This window comes from Peromyscus eremicus, chromosome 17, assembly GCF_949786415.1.
Source record: "Peromyscus eremicus chromosome 17, PerEre_H2_v1, whole genome shotgun sequence".
NCBI lineage: Eukaryota > Metazoa > Chordata > Mammalia > Rodentia > Cricetidae > Peromyscus > Peromyscus eremicus.
In genome coordinates, this window is record NC_081433.1 from 40363681 (window position 1) to 40383899 (window position 20219).

Sequence of the window (20219 nt, forward strand, 5' to 3'; positions counted from 1 at the left end):
AATGAGGGAAAGTTAGGAGGATATAGACAGATAGAGAAAAGAGGGGCAGGTTTTTCAAAAGAGTCATTCCCATGCTCATGGGAGAAAGGTAGAAGGGAGTAGAAGACCCCACTGACAGACAAACTTGTGGCAAAGAAAATAAGGTAAGTAGGAGGACTCAGAGACCTTACTAAAGACCTAACCTAAAGCACCATGGCATACTCCCAACCTGAATGTTTCCTCCAATCTTGATGGGAGATGTCAAATTGTGATCAATTAAATGATTATTTTTGTTCCCTCTCTTCATTTTGGTCCTTTATCTTTCCTACATTTCAGTCATTTGTCTTTTCCAGATTATTAGTTCTTTGCATGTCACACAGAATGAGCTCAGCTACTACCAGTAACTCCATTGCACAAGAACCACCAAGCTGTGCAGACTTTATTCAATGATGCCCCATTCTAGAATTCTCCAGCTTTGATAAGTCTTCTTTTTCTTGTTGTTGTTGTTGTTGTTGTTATTGTTGTTGTTGTTGTTGTTGTTGTTGTTGTTGTTCTTCTTCTTCTTCTTCTTCTTCTTCTTCTTCTTCTTCTTCTTCTTCTTCTTCTTCTTCTTCTCCTCTTCATTGTTCTTATTCTTCCTCTTATTCTCCTTATTCTTCCTCTTTTCTTCTCCTCATTCTTCCCCTTCCTCCTCTTCTTCTTGCCATTAAAACTGTCCTTGGGTAAGTTTCTCTTCCTAACTCATATTATTGCATTACAATCTGACAGCATATTTAACTTGTGTCTTTGATTTGGATAATTATACATAATAAGATATTTTTAGGTTATATGGTAAGCTTTGTAACTCTTTCACTCTATCCATGTTTTTTTTTTCTAGATGAAGATTTCTTATAAGTGACTCATGCCTGAGACACCAACACTTATAGGCCTAACTCTGAAGGATTTTGAACTCAAGGAGAGCCCAGGCTAAATAAAGAGACAGTTTCAAAATATTTTTTTTATTTCTGTACATCAAAAAGATAATCCAGGGGTTAGATATATTGCTTAGCAGTTAAGAGCTCACACTGATCTTGCAGAGAACTTGAGTTTGGTTCCCAGCACACATATTAAGTGACTTACAATTGTCTGTTATTCCAACTCCAGGGATTCTGATGCTTCAAACATCTGTGGGTACCAACACTAATGTACACAGAGGCACACACATACCATTAAAATAATAAAACTAATCATTTTAAAGTATAATTCATAGCTAATATACACAATGAAATATCTGTTGTTATTCTAGCTTAGCTGAACTCTTGAGAAGTAAGGTCCAAATATGCTACACAAACTTTATAAATCACATTCACTTTATAAATTAAAGGTGGTCCTAATTACTGCAAGTCTGTGGCCTGAATTAGGATCAATAAGACAATCATCTCAATGACCTCATATTTAAAAGCATGTCTTCATGATTTTATTTATGTATACTTAGTGAAGGAATTCTGTTTTGACATCAGTAGGGAATATGAAATAGAAGAATCATCTGTTGACTTTCATTTCTGTTTCATTTACAGATAATAGAGATCGAAAGTGTCCTATGACCTCTACCTCACTAACAATCACCAACTCGGATTTCCAGAGTCCGTCTCCTCTTGGTAAGCTCACCTACTGTCCTGTCTTCTGTCATTTTAAGAGTTGGCCTCGTCAGCTACCTTAAATTCTGCAAGCAAATTTCATCATGTAGGCTTTGACTCTTGAGTCTACCCTCACATAGAGCCTGGGATACCTGTTTAAATTCCCTCAGTCCATCATATCTCTGTCTTCTTTTAGATAAGATCCTTCCCATGTATGACCTGGAATTCGGGGATAATTCTTATCAAAATGCTTCTTACGGCATTGTCTTCTCTGACAAAGCTATTCATTCTATCGTTCACTCTTCTTCCCTATAGAAACTACTATCCTAAGATACTTCTTTGGTTTTCATGTGAGTTGTCTCTGGCCTCAACATGTTTTCTACCACTCAGGTTTGCAAATAGCCTGCCATTCTTGCTCGTTTGACACTTCTAACTCTTTTCTTGTCTTTTTCCTGAAGAAACTTACTAGCTTTGAACATTCTATCACTAGATAGCCCTATTTCTATCTTATGTTTATAGGAAATTATTCATCAACAGTTGGATTATTCTGATTCATTCTATGAATATTTTGATTTCCCATTACACTAACTTCCCTCAACATGCCTCTTTCTGAAGCACTCATATTTAGCTGTGCTTGATGAATTGCTATATTTCTCCCACCTCTGGTCCACTCTTTACTGCTGTGTCCTTGATGGATCTTCTCAGCTAAAGATTTGCTCTAGTAATTCATCCCCACTACCTCTTCACAATCAGTAGTTCTCTTTTCACTCCTTTCCAGACCATTTTAATCATGATATAAACATCTTGACTATTTCTTCTTCAGTCACTATTGGATTTTTTCTTATTCTTCTTATAAATCACGGACCAAGTTGTTCAAAAGCTTCCCCTTAGTCCCTCTCGGTATCTTAAGTTTTGGTCTTTGAGGCAAGGGTGTTTGAGAAACAAGTGCACTTTAATCGTAAGGCCATTGATAAAATTCTATTGTAGTTCAGGGTGCTTATCATACTCAGGTGTGGTACAAACACTTCCCCAAAGACTGGCTCTGAGACACCATGAGTCACCAATCCGATGGCTCCACAGGAACTGCTGTGAATTACGACTATGACACAGACACTCTAAGATTCATGTTACTCATCACACTCACCTACATAGGCCGCTGTGTTTACCCTTCCCAATTTTGACATTTCTTGCTTATTTCTCTACTTCAAAATAAATATTTAGAATGAGTAAAAGAGACTTTTCTGTAAAAACTCTCTCTTCCATTGAGTATTGGGAAAGTATAGAAGCAAAAACATCTGTCCCAACACAATGAATTTTCAACCAGTGGTCTTCAACCCTCTGCACTATGATGAAGTGAGCCATAGACCATGACTCTTCAGTAGTGATTGACTTACATGATAGATTAGATGCCAGGACAAACTGAGTGTTTAAGTCTGCAACATTACTGGATTAGCTGAGGATGTACCAGCCATAAACTAATTTATGATTACTTCTTAACTCAGAATGGGTGAGTAATGAACTATTTGGGATAATCTGGATATAAGGTACCAACAAAACATTTCTATGACTAGGATAACTGAGCCAGTACTCATGAAATCCTCTCTTAGTTAACTTACAGGGTGCATTGCTTTCATCAGAAATACACCACAATTTATTCTATTTTACCAAAAGGGTCCCCCTTTAAAAAAATTCTACACTAGTAATAATGAAAATAGTCACAGACTTGGTGACTTAAAAATTAAGATATATTTATTCTCATGAGCTGGCTTTTGGAGCCCACTGCTTTGGTGGGACACCTTGCACAGCCTTGATGCAGGGGGAGGGGCTTGGACCTGCCTCAACTGAATGTACCAGGTTCTGCTGACTCCCCATGGGATGCCCTACCTTGTTGGAGGAGGGAACGGAGGATGGGTTGGAGGGAAAGGCTGGCAGGAGGAGGGAAGAAAGGGGGATCTGTGGTTGGTTTATAAAATGCATAAAAAAATTCTTAATAAAAAAACAGGTAGAAATTTAAAAAATAAGATATATTTATTCTCTTCCAGTTCTTGGGGACAGAAATTTGAAATCATATTTAATGGGCTTTTGTCAGTGCCATGGTCCCTTGACATCATAAGGGAAAATCATTCACTGTTCCCACAGTTACAGTGGCTGCTGTTATTATTTGGATTATAGTTACATCATGTTGGTCAGTACTTATGTGGCCATCCTGCCTTTCTTTTCTAGATGTTTATCTCTAAAATCTCTCTGTTTCCTTTAACAAGGCCAAAGAGATTCCATGTAGGCTTTACCTCATAATCTAAGGTATGCTATTCATCAAACATCAAGATCTTTAAATTAACCTCATCAGCAAGAATTTCTATGTCATAAAGTAGGTCTCATGTAAAAATTCAGAACCATTATTCAACCTATAATACGCCCTCATCTTTTACCTCAAATGCCAGTTAGTATCTATATCTATACCATATATTTTGACTTAAATAAAATATTAAATTATATTATCAATAATTTTATTATTTGATAATTTATTTCAAACCGATTTATTATATGTCTCTGACTCATTACACATATGCCTCTTTTATGACTTATGTATAACTCACTGATGAATAGATATGGAAATGAATAAATATCTGATATCTTATATATAACATATATCTATATACAAGCACACACATTCCTACTTTACATGTATAGTTTCTTTTTCATAATCATTAAAGAACAATTCTAAAAGTTTAATGAAAATGGACAGATACTATTAGCCTATTTCAACTTTTCAGTATCCTGTGAAAATAATTTGCTCTGTATTTTCTATTCTGTTATTGCATTCTTTTTGTGACCAGAATGAGTTGTCAGATTTTTATTATCTGATATATATTGGAAATTAGAATTGCATGCCCTATCACCCTGACCTTTATATATATTCTGCATTTGGGTTGGATAACCTTTCTAGTTTTTCTTCCTATTAATACCTTTTCCAAACTAAGAGAAAAAGGTGAAATGTCCAGCTAGTAAATATATAGAGTAGCAGAAGGCCAAGCTGAGAGAGCTCAATGACCAAATTTCACATAGGACAAGCAATGTCCTAATGCTGCAATCCCCTACTTATGTTAAATTTTAAATAGGAATGGAAATTAGTATAACTGAATCCATCCTATAAAAATGAATAAAGAAATTTCTCAAACCAATTCCACATAAGGTTACAATCCCCGAGTCTTCCAAGGAAACATAATTGAAAGATTACATGAGGTCACAAAGTCAGTTTTCATTATTATTAAAATGATGCATACACATATTTGCATCTTAAGCTCTGTGCAATGCAACCTATTTCAGACCTGTCTTCATGTGTATGTGATGAGAAACCACAGACTGATCATGACATTTTTAGATCCTTTTTGACAGTACCCACTGATGGGACTGCTGGTAACTGCACTTATACCTACAAAGGACAAAAGAGCTGTACTCCAGATACAAGAATCATCACACCAATTTTTTTCCCTCACATTTTCTTTCAATCAGTTTTTTACTTACAGGAATATACACATGCATAGTAATCAATCTATTACTTGTCACACTTTAGTACATTTGTAATTAGCCAGAATTTGACATTTGCTCTCCAAAATAACTACGTGAAACAATATGGAAGTATTTAACTAAAAATAACTTTTATTTCAAATAAGTAATTAAGGTCAGCAGAATATATGTAATACTTTCAACCAATGAGATAATCCATCATCCAAAAAATGATCAAATTCTGCTTGATAAGGAAATAATCAACTACAGTTTCTTTTCTATCATTACTTAGTATATATAGCACATGTATTCTGGAAAGGAGAAGTAAATATGAGCTATATATAAATGTAATTTGTCCAGTGTCAGCTAGACCGTGGATGAGAGTTCCTAAAGTCAAAAGCTTGCTCTGGTTGAGGCTGTTGTCCATTGATAGAGTGTGTGCAGAGAATGAGCCAGATCCTAGATTCAAGTGTCTAGCTCCAAAATTAAAAGCTTCATTACTAAGCATTTTAAAGAATATATACAAGTTTTACCTACCTGAGAAAAACCATCTTCAAATTTCTCTTAATTTAGTAATTTTTTAGTAATTTAGTAATTTTTAAATCCAGTGTGCCAAAGTCAACTGGTAACTTTCACAAAGAAAGAAATTGACTATGGAGGATGGCTCATAAGAAAAGATAAATTTTTCCAAAAGTTTAAAAGAGAAAAATAACTGCATGTTTTCAAGACATTATAGTTATTCTTTCTGGAACTTATATTCTATTTTAAGTAATTTTCTATTTGTATTATATAATGTTGACTTTTACCAACATTTTATTGTTTTTCTTGACAGAGTGGGAAAACCATTAGCAATAATTATTTTTCCCACAGACATGGTCAGTATAAAGTATATATGTATGCATATACATGTACACAGACACATGTATACACATAAGCACATGATCTAGAGCTTTACAATTTTACATAGCTCCAGAATTCACTGATTGATGTGGTATACAAGGGTGGCCTGGTGTGACTATTATGCTGAGATGTCATCATTCAACAGATGACAGGTGTAGCACATGGTATATTATTATTATCTCTGCTTATTATACTTCCAGCCCACATGCTAATAAGGAGAATGGTAAAGTAACACAGAGTGGCTTTGATTATGTTGGATTATGAATTCCAACAGTCATAGAAATAACAGACCCTGAAAGGACTACTAACAAACTCACCATTTATCTACTAAAATAATAATAATAAATGGGTGAATGATATAGAAAACTTATGGAAAATATTGAGTTCATAAATAATGTAATAGGATTTTGTGCAGATTTTGTCTTTCTCTGGTGACAGGCTGACCACTGTGTCTCCCTCCTCTTAAGATTTGTTAATCCTATGCATTTCTGCTGGTTATATTTTGTTTTCTGTTTCAAGCCATATATTCTGTATAACTCAGTGAACTGGCCATATGTGTAGTAGTTTAAGTTACCTGAACTTAAATCCTCAACCAACAGATACAGTTGTACTCTCACTAATGTAATCTTTCTTAGATGTTTCTTAAAGTTTCTTAGATGGTGACTGCCTTTAAGCAAGCTAAAGGGAATAGGACTAAAAGACTTAAGTTAGCCCTAATCCCTTAATTAAATTTCATTAAAGTACACTCACCATGGAATCTTAGAGGTCTCAAATTAGTAAATTCCCTACTAAGAAAGTAATAATGAGAAGGGAGCTAATGCAACCAGAAAAAGGCATTTGAAGGAAGAAAAGTTTGTGGGCACATAAACAAAATGGGCTTCACAAAGACACGTGGAGCAAAAAAAAAAAAAAAAAAAAAAAAGCTTACCAAATGAAGGAAAGTTGCAAACTGTAGATCAAAAGACAGGATGTAAGTTATTGGGGATCAGGAAAGGTGAGATGGACATTGGATCAGAGTTAAAGGGAATATTTTGCAGCTTGAATACATCACCTCAAGTATTTCACAGAAAAAAAAAATAGATTGTATCACAATAAAAACATCAATGTTTTAGGAAAAGAAGGTGGTAAACACAGAGCCTGAAAAGGAAGCTGTTTCTCACTAAAGAGCACTGAAATTTGTTTTTGAATATTGAGGTTGAATTACACTCCAAGGTTTGGTAAACTTTTCATCAATTAGGAGATGGGGAAACATATATATTAGTCTGATCTAAAAGCTGATGTGCACATTTATATATAAAATATATTATAGTGTTAGACAAGCTCTGAATGCAAATAGCTAATATTTAGTAGATAATACCATGAAGAGTGTTCTTTTAATTTGGTAACATTGTTATTAGAGGGGTGTGTGTGTGTGTGTGTGTGTGTGTGTGTGTGTGTGTGTGTATGTGTGTGTGTACAAAGAGAGACAGTTGAGTTCCACACATTTTAAAGGGTCAGAGGTAATGAACTATGTCTTAAATATTGAGCACTGAAATTTGCACTCTAATGAGATTTTGTGTTTTCAAATGTTATCTTTAAATGAGAGCTAGCATCAATGAACTTCAGTAACTAAAAAACTGAAATTCTGGTTCTTAATAAGGAAAAGGAAAAGGAAATGTCTTAGGAAAATGGTCTTGTCCTGAAGAGTGAAACTTCTGGGTTAGTCTGTCATTTTCTATTTCTCCCAGGAGGTCCAGGTCACCCTTAGTTATTCCCCATGTTGAGAAAGAAAATCCTTGAAATAATAAACTTGGAGATGTACAATTTTCTCATTCAAAGAAAATTTAGATGTCACTTGATGAACTAATATAGACTATTATAGAATGTTTAACCCTCTCACCTAAAATTGTTAAACAAGTATAAATGTCAAAATATTGTTAATCATGTTAAATTTCATGATTAAAAATTACATTTTATGAATATTTACCAAATCTCAATAGAGGTGAAATACAACTCTTGATTCTATCTATGCTGCCCTGCGGTCACCACTCACCACACTTGGTCTGCAGCATTGGCCACACGATGAATGCCGCTGGGGAACTAAATTTGTAAATTCACTTAATTTTAGTGAATTCCACTTTTATAGTCACGTGGAGTCCAGGGCTACTCTGATGGTACAGCAGGGGAGGCAAAGCATCACAGAGGGTACAGTCAACTGGTTCTGAACTGGAGTCCACAACCACCCCAACAGCACCACTTAATAAGAAAGAGAGAATTGTGTCCTAAATTGTGTTAGCACTTTCTGCTCTTTCAATGACTCATTTTAAAATTAGTTGCTCTTCTCCTTCAACCTTCTCTCCTTTTCTGAAATATTCCTAGCAATGATTTTTCTTGTAAGTTTGCTAGTTTGAGAAGGAGAGCTAACCTCACTTAAACAGCCTCATCTCCATGGGCCAAGCCTACAGTTTTTCTACTCTCTTCCATCCCAGTTGACATTACCTCTGATTAACTTGTCATGTTTCCCCTCTGGGAAGTATTATAGTTGTTTCCTGAGTATTCTCTTGGTAATGCAACACTGCAACTGTTTCTAGTCTTGTTTCCGTGACCTTTCTTCACAGTTGCTGTAAAGTTACTGTCTCAGAGCATTTGGAGGTTTCCCATATGCGATTGTAATGTTCCCCACTTTTCTAAAATAAACCAGGGTCATGAAGGGAAGAAGTGAAATCAAGGGAAGACTCTTCTGCGAAGCTGCTATAAAGCGAGACTCACTCTCTCTTTTCCCATGTAGCCCTGACACTGATTGATTCCATACTAACTGAGCATGGATGCTCTTCTACCATCTTGATCTTGCTATTTAATAGAGAGTTTTAAAACATTCAGTTCCTCTAAAGCCTGATGACGGTCAGGGCTTTCTATCCAATCCTTCATGCTTGCCATCTATCTCCACTTTCAAACACACACTCACCACATCACCACCACTACCATTTCTGTTGTACAGCAGCTTTCATGGTCCAAGTAAAGGCTTCACCAGAAAGCCTTGCCTTCCCTCTCAAAAAAGAGTTAAGTGCCCTCCTCTCAACCACCTGATTTCTGTTGCAACATACTGAAAGTTTTGCTCTTGAATCTTATGAATATCCAGAAGGCAGGAAAGTAATATTTCCTCTGTGCATTTTTGACATTTGAGATTGTGCACCTCATTGCCCAAGAGATTTTTAAATCTATTCATAAATAACAGACAAGATTCTTATGAAGGATTTAGAGATTAAATGCAATTAGATAATTCATGAATGAAATAAAATTATGTCGTCTGAAACCTAAACTTCCTCTTTTGAGTCTAAAGAAAACATTATTTGTGTGTATATATCTATCTATATTAGTATCTATATCTATCTATCTGTTGTGTGAGCCTATTTATTTTATTATACATATGTCTGCACTTATACACATACCATCATAAATATATATACTATTTATATGTATTTACATATATATAATGTGTTTAATTCTGCATATTATATTATATTATATATTACTTATCTATAAGCATATGTTGATGCTTGGCTTAGTCTTGAAGATAAATAGACATGATTTGACAAATAAAAACACATTAGAAATATCAGCTAAATCACAGAGAATCTGAACTAAATAGGTTTAAATTTTATTTATACAACAAGTATCCCTGCTACTGGTGACCTCAATTTGGCCACTGTGTTAGAAAGTAAACACTGCCATGTTTCTTATTTGTAAAGTTTTATTTGCTGCCCTTTCTCAAACTCTCTACCCTTGCTAAAGACAAAGATATACTTTCAGTTATTTCAACAATAATTTCACACCATATTAAGGTTATCAACTTAATACTAGTTTCATATCTCCTAAAATAGAAATACATGCATTTCCTAAATTATGATATTAAATTATATAAATAAAACAAAAGCAAAAATTGGAATTTTTAAAATAAGATAATTTCTTTTTGAATCCAACATATCATCTCTGAACAGGCTATATAAACATTTCATAAATATGACACTGTTATCTCTTTGATAACATAACAATAGTGAATTTATCACACTCTAGAAAGACACTTTAATTGCCTGTGGAGGTCATGCCAAATTGAAAATCAGTGGGCAGGAATAATGCCAAATAGTTCAACTACTGAGTCAGTATGATATGCTGGAAATAGCATCATTGAGGGGAGAAACCAGAGCATACTCTACATTATGTAACTCACCAGAAATCGATTTGAGTAGGAAAACTACCGTGAAGATGAACTATTTAAAACATCCAGAATTCAGAATTTACAGAGCACTGTTGTATCTCTGTAAGTTTTAGTGAGATAGAAAACTGCATGTGAAATGCTGCTTGCTTTTCATTAAAAGAACATTTCCATTTACAGCCTCACATCTTAAATTGCTTTAATTCCTGAGTGAGCAAAGAGCCTGCAGCATGCTGATATTCCCCTACTCCATTTAGAATTGAGATAATTGCCAAGTAATTACATTAATGTAAAGAAAGGGAAAAAGATAACAGGAGATGTCAGGAAAAACAAGTTACATATGTTCACAGTTGAAATAAATAGGTTTAAACCATCATGAAAATTACATGGCAGAAGAGCAAACAAGTGAATCCATCTCACTATACCATCTTTCTTCAGTTAGAAGAAAGCCCCTTTCTTATCCAGGGGGAGATGAACATACCGTTTCCTATGAAACTTCTATTATGCAGCATTATTAACCATTTGGATAATTTTAAAAGAAACTGCAGATAGGTGTTCTATGAGCCAAAACATAATCAGTTGTAGAATACTTACATAGAGAAAAGTGAGTCACAATTAGCTAATCAGAAAGGAATTCAATGTTAAAAAAATCCACATAACAAAGCTGATGTAAACAATAGACAGAGTGTATTTGTTATGATGCATAGACAAGATTAAAATGACCAGATTTTAATGGATTAAACTTTTACAGTAACTAAAATTAGAATGAAAAAAATAATTAAATTATTTTAAATTTAAGAAACCACATTAATGTATTTTAAGTAATTTGAGCTAGAATGGGGTTCTAAACTTTGAAGAGTCTTAATTTTTTAAAATTTTTCATATATACAAATATATATACATTTATGTATGTATATATAAACACTTACTATTGTTTTCTTGAGCAAAATCTATATCCACCACGGGAGTTTGAAGTTGTGGCCTGTTGAAAAGTCACAAAACATGCATATATTAATTTAAAACATAATAAAATCTAAATTGAAACAAGTAATAAGATTCCTTTATGTTCATAAATAAAAGCTTTTATAAATATAATATCCTGATTCTAATTTATTTCTTGAATGAAAAACTAGAAAAGCCAACTAAAAATTATTTCTCAATGTTCACTGCATTTTACAAAATACCACTCTTAGCAAAATTAAATTCTGATTGCAGAAAAAATTATGAAATGTTCTCCTTGGAACATACAATATATTCATTTTCCCCGTGTTTATAAGAAATATAATCATGGGTTTATATTGAATGGATAAGGATCATTCCCATTCTGCATTGAGAACTGGGCTTTCATGGTCTTCCAAAGTCCTTTTTGATACAACAAACATTTCCTAATCCATCAAATACATTTGAAAATAACAAGTAGGAGAAAAGGATCTAATCAAGTTAGAGACACAGTCTGAACAAAAAAAGAAGATATGAAATAATCCACAGATTAAATGCAGCGTTTCCTTGGATCCTAGACTAATCTGTGGCAAAAAAGATAGAGTTTATTATATGTTTGATGTGGAGTTGTATCATTTCATTTGACCTGAAATGGGGAACTTTGTTAATTATCAAAGTGACTCGGGCCCAAAGACCAATTTATAAAAATCACAGAGATCACTGGGGCAAAAGGATTATTTTTCTTATTTCTTAACTGTTAATTTTAATTTTCATAGTTGGAATGTGCCTAACAAAAGAAAATAGTACAGTTTAATTAAATATCTATAACCACAGATAAAATTATCTGAAAACATTTAACACAACAAATTCCAAAAGGAGCTAATTTATTTTTTAATTTCTAAAAAATACAAGAAAAGCGGGAGCTGTAGGCTCAGCTCTAATATCCATGATTTCACCTGTTCAGGGTAGTTGGCTAGGTTTCCATTGCCATGAATTAGTTCTCTCCTTTTTGACTAGGTCTTAAACCCAGTTAGGGAATTGTTGGTTACCAGAAAAGTATACATGCAAGTACTGTACTCTTAGGGGCATCATACCATGCTAGTCATTGTGGTTCATAGGCATCATAGGCGGGTAGGACAGATGGTTACTTTCCTCCTGTGGAAGTGTATATGGCACCTTCTGATACTATGAAAGGTAGTCCTCAGAGAGGAGGCTTTCAGGCCAACTCCAGCTCATGGGTTTCTGGACACTGTGTCTGAATTACATGGTGTCTTCAGCAATATCAACTTACCTTCTACCTCTTGGAGCGTAACCAAAGGCAATAGCAATAGCCTTAATTTTGGGGAGTCTCCTGAACAATCCAGACCAATAACTTAATACAGGGCTTCTCATGCCTGCTGTTAAGTATTTTGTTAGACAGTCTTTGGATCTTGAGGAGAGCATTCTTAACTTAGAAGAAAAATTTTCATTTAAACTATAAATTTATACACATACTTATACTTAAGGGTATTCTAGATATTTTTTCTCTTTCGGGGAGATAGCTAGTAGTAAGATTCTTTATGACTTTTTCAGACATTCTTACCGTTATTTTACTCTTTACTGTATTTTTACTCTCTTCTGTATTTATCTCCATCCCTCATCACTAATCAGAGCCCCGGTCCATTTTTGCATTTCTCCTATCATATCATTTGTAACTTGCTATTCCATGCTCTGTGGTCCCTTTCACAATGGAAATTTCCCTTTCTTCACTTTTCTGGTTTGTGCAGTTGCTTTAGTGCATGTGCTGACATCTAAAGATTTGGAGAGAGGAGCCCCAGATGAGTGAGTATGTTCTGTGTTAAGCATGCCTTTGACATAAGTAATCTTTCAACGTAAGTATACATTTCCATTTTATGTATCTATTTTCTTTTCTTTCTCTAGTCAAACTTAAAAGTAACAGATTGGTAGCTTTTGAAATATTTCTGAGTATTATGTCCAATGTCATTTTTAAAATTCGTATCATTCCAAAGTATTTCCACCTGTAGAAAAATGGCATTTAATATAAAATTAGAAGTGTGTCGTTTTTGTGCATGGGATATCTGGCTCCACCTTTCATCTGCCATAGTGGAGGGGGCGAGGTTGAGAGGCTCCTCTCCCCTCCTCTCCTGAGGCTGGTGTGAGAACTGTCCTTGAGGTCACAAGAGTAGGACCAGCTGACCCTGCCCTTCACCTGCTAAAGCCCTCAGGGGAACATGCTGTACACCTCTCCAGGGCAGCATCATAGAGCTGACCCTGTTGGAGGAGGTTAGAATTCAGCTGTGCCTCAGGGTGTGAGAGCAGGAGAGTTGGCCCCAGCTCCCCTTATTTGCCAAGTGGTAGCATGAGTGAGGGAAGGAAGCCTCCCGCCCCCCCCCCCCCCTCGTAACCTGCAGCCAGAAGGAGAGCTGGTCCTGACCCTCACCAACTGCAGCAATCAGGAGAGTGAGAGCTAGCCCCGCACGTCATCTGGGCAAAACAATCGAGCTGGCCCTGGTGGTGTTGAGTACAGATGAGCCTGACCCAAGAATGTGAATGAAAGCAGGAGAATTGGCCATGCTCTTTGCTTCCTGCTGCATTGGTTGAGCTAGCTGGTGGTGATGAGGAGGAGAAGCTGGCTGACTGGCCAGTCCAGTTATTGCCTAGGCCCAGAACCAGGGCTCTGACTTAGCCCATCCCAGCACCCACCTCATCTATGAACTTCTAGAGCACATGAAGGCTCCAGACCTGAATATTCAAAGCTGCAGTATCTCTATGACACAGGACAACAACAGGACCTCCAAGAGGAGTCCTAGGTAGGGCTCAACATCGATAGTGTAGCAGAAACAAGAGACCTCGAACCAGACCAGGACTCAATACAATGAACATTTGCAAGTGAAGATATAAGGACTAAAGGGCATACTGTGTGACCCACTGGGCCACACTATAACACCAAGGGTGTTTTGTTTGGTTGTTTTTGTTTTGGCTTTTCCTTTAAATTTTATTTTATTTTGGTAAGGAGGTTATAAGGGCAGAGGGCTAATACTGAGGGACAAGGAAATGCGTGGGATTGGTTGCACTTGTGAAATTTGCAAAGAAACAATAAAAAGTTAGAAAAAAATGTGTTATTTTGTTTTTATCTTTTTGTTTTGTTTTGTTTTTTGAGACAGGGTTTCTCTGTGTAGCTTTGTGACTTTCCTGGATCTCTCTCTGTAGACCAGGCTGGCATTGAACTCACAAAAATCTGTCTGCCTCTGCCTCCCGAGTGCTGGGATTAAAGGCATGTGCCACCACCACCCGGCTGTTATTTTGTTTTTTTTTAAAAATGTATTTTAGTGATCAAATCTGCTAACATGGTACAACTCAATATACTTTTTAAATATATTTTTCTACCAGAAATTTTTAAAAATTAAAAAACTTATAATTTAGGGGAAATGATACTCATGAAAGAAAATAAAAACATTTTGACAATTTTACAATAAAACTAAAAACAGTCTTTAAGCATACATGATAATGTATTTTATGATAGTAAGTTGTTAGACAAGCAAAAAGACATTGTACTATAGAAACATGTACATGACTTATCATAAATTTGTTTATTTAAAGAGTGATATGCTAGCAACTGATCTAAGCTTAGACAATATGGATAAAAATAATAATCAATGAGTTCTTCTCTTTAATAGTGTTGCTTAGAAGATATATACTAACAAGATTCCTGTAAACCTCACAATTTTTTTTCATTAATATAGGAAAATCTTTATACCATAACTTTATTTTTAATTTTAAATTCAACTTTTCATCTTCCCAAGATTCATGCAAATGAGGTATAATAATTTTAAGAATGAAACTATGCTAAATCAAGATATCTTTAATATTTAAATTTAAAATTACCTTATTTTCTTACATGACAATGTCTTTTAATGCATAAAGTTATTGGATTATGTAGCATTTCTTTAGAGCAATATAAAAACAGCATTTTAGATAACTTTTATATCCTTATGTTCCCTGGGTAATATATCTTTAACATTTTTATAACAGTTTTTAAAAGTACTCCTGCTGACTAAGATTTTCTAACACTGTTGCACTCTAAGTAGTTCCCAATCTTGGTAGAAGCATTTGAAGTGTAGAAATTGCTGTTAAATGGAAGGTATGAGTGGATTGAAATGTCTAAATTTATGTTGCCTTCGATGTGATTAAAGAAATACTTCTAATATGGTCAAATATTCACCACATAGCCCCATAACATGCATAACACTTCCATGCAATATAACCTTTTCTTTCAGTCAAATTTTTCAGTCAAATGTGCAATTTGTATACACTCTACAAAGAGCCCTTTGAGTTACATTAGTGATGAACTATGGGAAGATATATATATATATATATATATATATATATATATATATATATATATATATATATATAAACTCCACTTCCTAAAATGTGACTGTGCTATAAGATACAAGCATTATCCTCCCGGCATGCCTTTTATTGTTAAACCAACTAACATCTAATTACATATAGGGAGAAAAACAGATAAAAGTGAAGAAAAAGAAAATAAAGGAGCCAGAAGACCCTGTTTTCACATAGCTGCTCTGGGATTTGCATTAAAATTCCTGGAGAGACACAGGATTTTGGCTTATTCCTCTGTCATTTCTCTCCTTTGGAATGTCTGGAGTTCAGCACCAGACTCTAGTTCCTAACCTGCCAAAAGGCATGCTGGCTTCTAGGTAGGGTTTTCTAGCCTTTTTGCTATTAGCCCGTATTTTGACAGTATGTTGCCATGGTAACAGGATTCATTAAGGCTATTCAGTTTTGTTCTGCCAATGAGGGTTTTGGCTGCGTGTCCTGCTGGCCTCAGAAGATTGATCCATAACATTTGTCTTATGAAGCCCTGTCATCTCATAAGATGACCGATGATACAATATACTCCATAATGAGCCAGGTTCTCCCCCATGAGCTACTCCTGAAATGCAAGTCAGACACTCTCAGAAACTGTACTTTCAACATCATCATCAGGGTTGGGTGCTTAAAATAGGCTGCCAACAAGTGATATGTACGTAACTTTATCATCCTCAGGTTGAAGCATGGGTTAAGAATGCAAGCCTTAATGTTTGCTGTTTAATTCCAACATGGAAAAATAAGTTCTAGATTTTGAAAATTTAGTTTATATACTCATCTGCAGGAACAAGGTTTGCTGGAAATAACTAACACATTGACTGAGTGAAGGAAAAATTCTTAACATTGGTAACTATCTTAGTTTCTTTCCTCCTGCTGATAACAGATGCAATTTAAGAGAGGAAAGTTTGATTTTAGCTCACACTTCAAGGCCAGTTCATCATGAAGAGGAAGTTAGACATCAGGGACTGGAAGCAGCTTGTCACAATGTATGCGTGCTCAACTCTGTTTCTTCACTTTTTGTCTTCATTATTTCTTCACCATTAATAACTCCTGACCACAATTAAATGGGTCTTCTGATACCAATGGACATAATCAAGATAATATGTCAGAGTCACTTTCGCAGTACTGACATTAGATGATTTTTAGATACTAGCAAACTGACAATTAACACCAACCATTACCTTAACCACAAGTTTCCATAGGATGTCACCAAAAAAAATCGTAATGTACTTTCTTTTAATTTCAACTATATTTTAGTATCATATTGCCAAGCGTTCTATAATGTATATGACAGTTTCAACTATTTAATTACACAAGTAAAGAATTTTCTGGTCCAAAATGTCAACAACATTTAATTGAACATGAGATACTATGGCTTAGGGCAAACTTGGGTTAATCACAATCCATTCTTGCTTACAGTCCAGTTAATCCATTTTAAGGGGTAAGGAGAGCCTAATTAATAGGTAAAGAAAAACAAAACAAAACAAAACATGAGTTCAGAGGCACATGAGAAGAAATCCTATGATGTCTTCTAAAAGGAAAGACAAACAAACTAAATAAATAAAACAACAAAATCAACAACATAAGCCATGTGAAGAGACCTCACTTATGGAAAGGCCAGAGAGAGGCTCACAAAGGAGGAGGGCTGACAGCTTTTTGTACTAACCCTATACAGAGTCATTTCTCAGTGACCTCTGTCCAGTGCCAACTTACTTCACTGCTACTGTTATCTTAGGCTATGGCTTGTAATCATCTTGGTATTTTTTTTAAAAAATTACATTATTTTCCTAGCCTTTTCTGGACTTCTTCATTTGAATCCACAGAAATGGTTCAGATCCCATAAGATCCCAACTCTTTTTGGCCCCTATAATTTTAGTTTTAGTTTAGTTTTGCTTTGTTTTCTTTTTCTTTCTCATTTAGGTGCTTTTCTTTGTCTCAATGAGGTTTATTTCACAACTGTAGAGATTTTAGAGACGAAGACGTCCCTCTGGTTAAACGATAATATTTCATTGTGATTATGCAATATGCAGCATGGCATGGGACAAAGACCTGAATCTTACACATAAGCACGTGGGGCTGAAGAATCAGGTATTCAACGTCATCCTTAGCTATGCAGTGAAGTCAAGGTCAGCCTGGGCAATATGAGACCCTGTCAGACACACAGACACCCACACCCACACCCACACCCCCCCCACACACACACCCCCCCCACACACACACACATACACACACACAGAGAGAGACAGACAGACAGACAGACAGAGACAGACAGACAGACAGAGAGAGCCTCCACTATTTAGCCACCATTATTAGCACTGATTCCTCCTTCACCCTTGCTACAGCACGTCCTAGTTTGCATGCTGTTGCTGTAATAAATATCGTGAAACAACAAAGCAACCCAGGAAAGGAAATGGTTTACATCACAGTGCATCCTCCAGGGAAATCAAGGCAGGAGTTTGAAGTGGAACCTGATGGCAGGAACTGAAGCATAGATCAGGAGGGAATGCTGCTTACTGGCTTGCTCTGCAGGCCTGTATTTAGCTATCTTTCTCTTATCTCCTAGGATCACCTGCCCAGGTGTGGTGTAGTTCACAGGAGGATGGCCCTCCCTCATCAAATGTTAATCCAAAAAGCGCCCCTGTAATCATGCCTACAACTGATGGAGGTGTTTTCTAAGTTCAGTCCCTTCCTCCAAGGTCCCCCAGTGTCATGTTGACAAAAAACTAACCAGAACACTCCACTCACTTTACTCCTTGTAACATCCATTCCTAACTCTTACACATTTACTAAGTAGTTGCCTTGTAGTTAGTTTTTGAAGCATGGAAATAAAATATGATCCCTGCTCTACCAGGAAAAAAGCAGGAATAGATAGATAGAGTCAATTCAACCAAGGGAATGTGGTAGTTAAGTCTGCAAATAAGCACAGCAAGAGAAAACTACATCTTTCATTAAAGTGTTTTCAATGCATGCATGTGTGTTTGATCTTCCTATTTTCCAGATTGCTTCACTTTATAAGAAATTAATTCTTAATTAAGAGATCTCAGCTTTGTGTTTGAGGAAAATCTCATTTATTAAAATGTAATTGTTTTTTTCTCAACATTTAGAAACAATATCAAAAACCTTTGAAAATTAGTATGTATATCAAGAGTCACATAAGTGAGACATGGTCGATTGAGAATAGACACTTTCACTCTGAAGAAATAAAGAAACAGATTTGCATAAGAGACTCAACTCTCCTCTCATTGTCATCTGAAGCCAAAGGAGGAAGAAAAGCACCGAGAATAGGATAGAAGGTGCTTTAAAAAACTCTACTCCTACTTTTAACAATGCTTTAACTAGATATATTTTTGTTTTGAAGTTCAAAAAATGCATCAAAGGAAAGGTTAAGTAACCCTGTTAGTGCATCTGAAGGCAATCAACCTTTGTTTATGAATCTTTTTGTAGTATGCAATGGTGACAATTTTAAGTTCTGTAAAATCTTTTCGAGCTAATGAAGCCAAAGTAATTGGATCAATCCCCATGGGGGTTAGTTGACTCTAGAATGAACATCTAAACTTCCCTGCATGACTTTTTTCTTGTATTTGAGTAAATGAGATTGAAGATTTACAGAATGTCTTCCTTCTGCACAGTTGCTAAGACACAATAAACAAGATATGAGTTCTATCTTTTGATATGGAAAACAAGTATTAATAGAATGTCTTGACAACTGCAAGTGAATTAATAATCAACTCTGTCAAACACATTTAGCAAAGGAATAGGTGTAATTTTAATAAGAATTCTTGTTGGATCCAATAAGTGATATTTACAAATACTCCAAATTTTGATCTAATAAGTACAAAAGAAATATTTGTTGTTATCATCTTCTTTTACACAAAATTATTTAAATGACTCAGACTGGAAATTGTGTAGGCCTATAAATTCATCATTATCAATAGAAAATAATTACAATCAGTCTCTAGAATTATTTTAAATATTATGAAATACAAGTAGGGTCATTATTAATGTAACTTGGGGGTTTTAAAAGATATTTTCAGAATGTATACCTTACACTGAAACTGAAAATTTAAAATAGTCATACAAATGAAAAACAATAGGAATCTTGGAATATATATTGTAGCCTGCTCTAAAACTTACTTTTTTCAACTGACGTAAATGAGATTTGTCACCACAAAGAAACTTAAACATAATATAGAAAAGTAAAGACAGAGAAAGGACAAGATGACTTTATGACTTGCCATAGAGATACAGTAATCAGGGCAGTACAAAACGGTGAAAGAATAGACAAATAGATCAATGGCACAGAACAGAGAGCCTGGAAATAGACTCACACAAAGGTGGTCAACTGATCATTGACAAAGGTGCAGAGGCAATATAATGGAGCAAAGGAAGTCTTTTCAATGAGTGTGCTTTTACAATTGCACCTCTGTATGGAAAAAAATCTCAACAAAGAGTTTATAAACTTCATAGGAATTATCTCAAAACGGATTAACTCAAGGTAAAATGTAAAGCCAGCTAGCAAAACCATTAACCCTTAGAGAATAGCAGTAGAGAAGATTTTAGTGTCCCTGCATTTGGAAATGCCATTATAGATGCAACCAAAGACATGATCCATGAGTGAAATAATTAGAAATCCTGCTGGACAAATTTACTGACTAAGGAATGAAGATAAAATCCATGTAGTGGATGGACATATT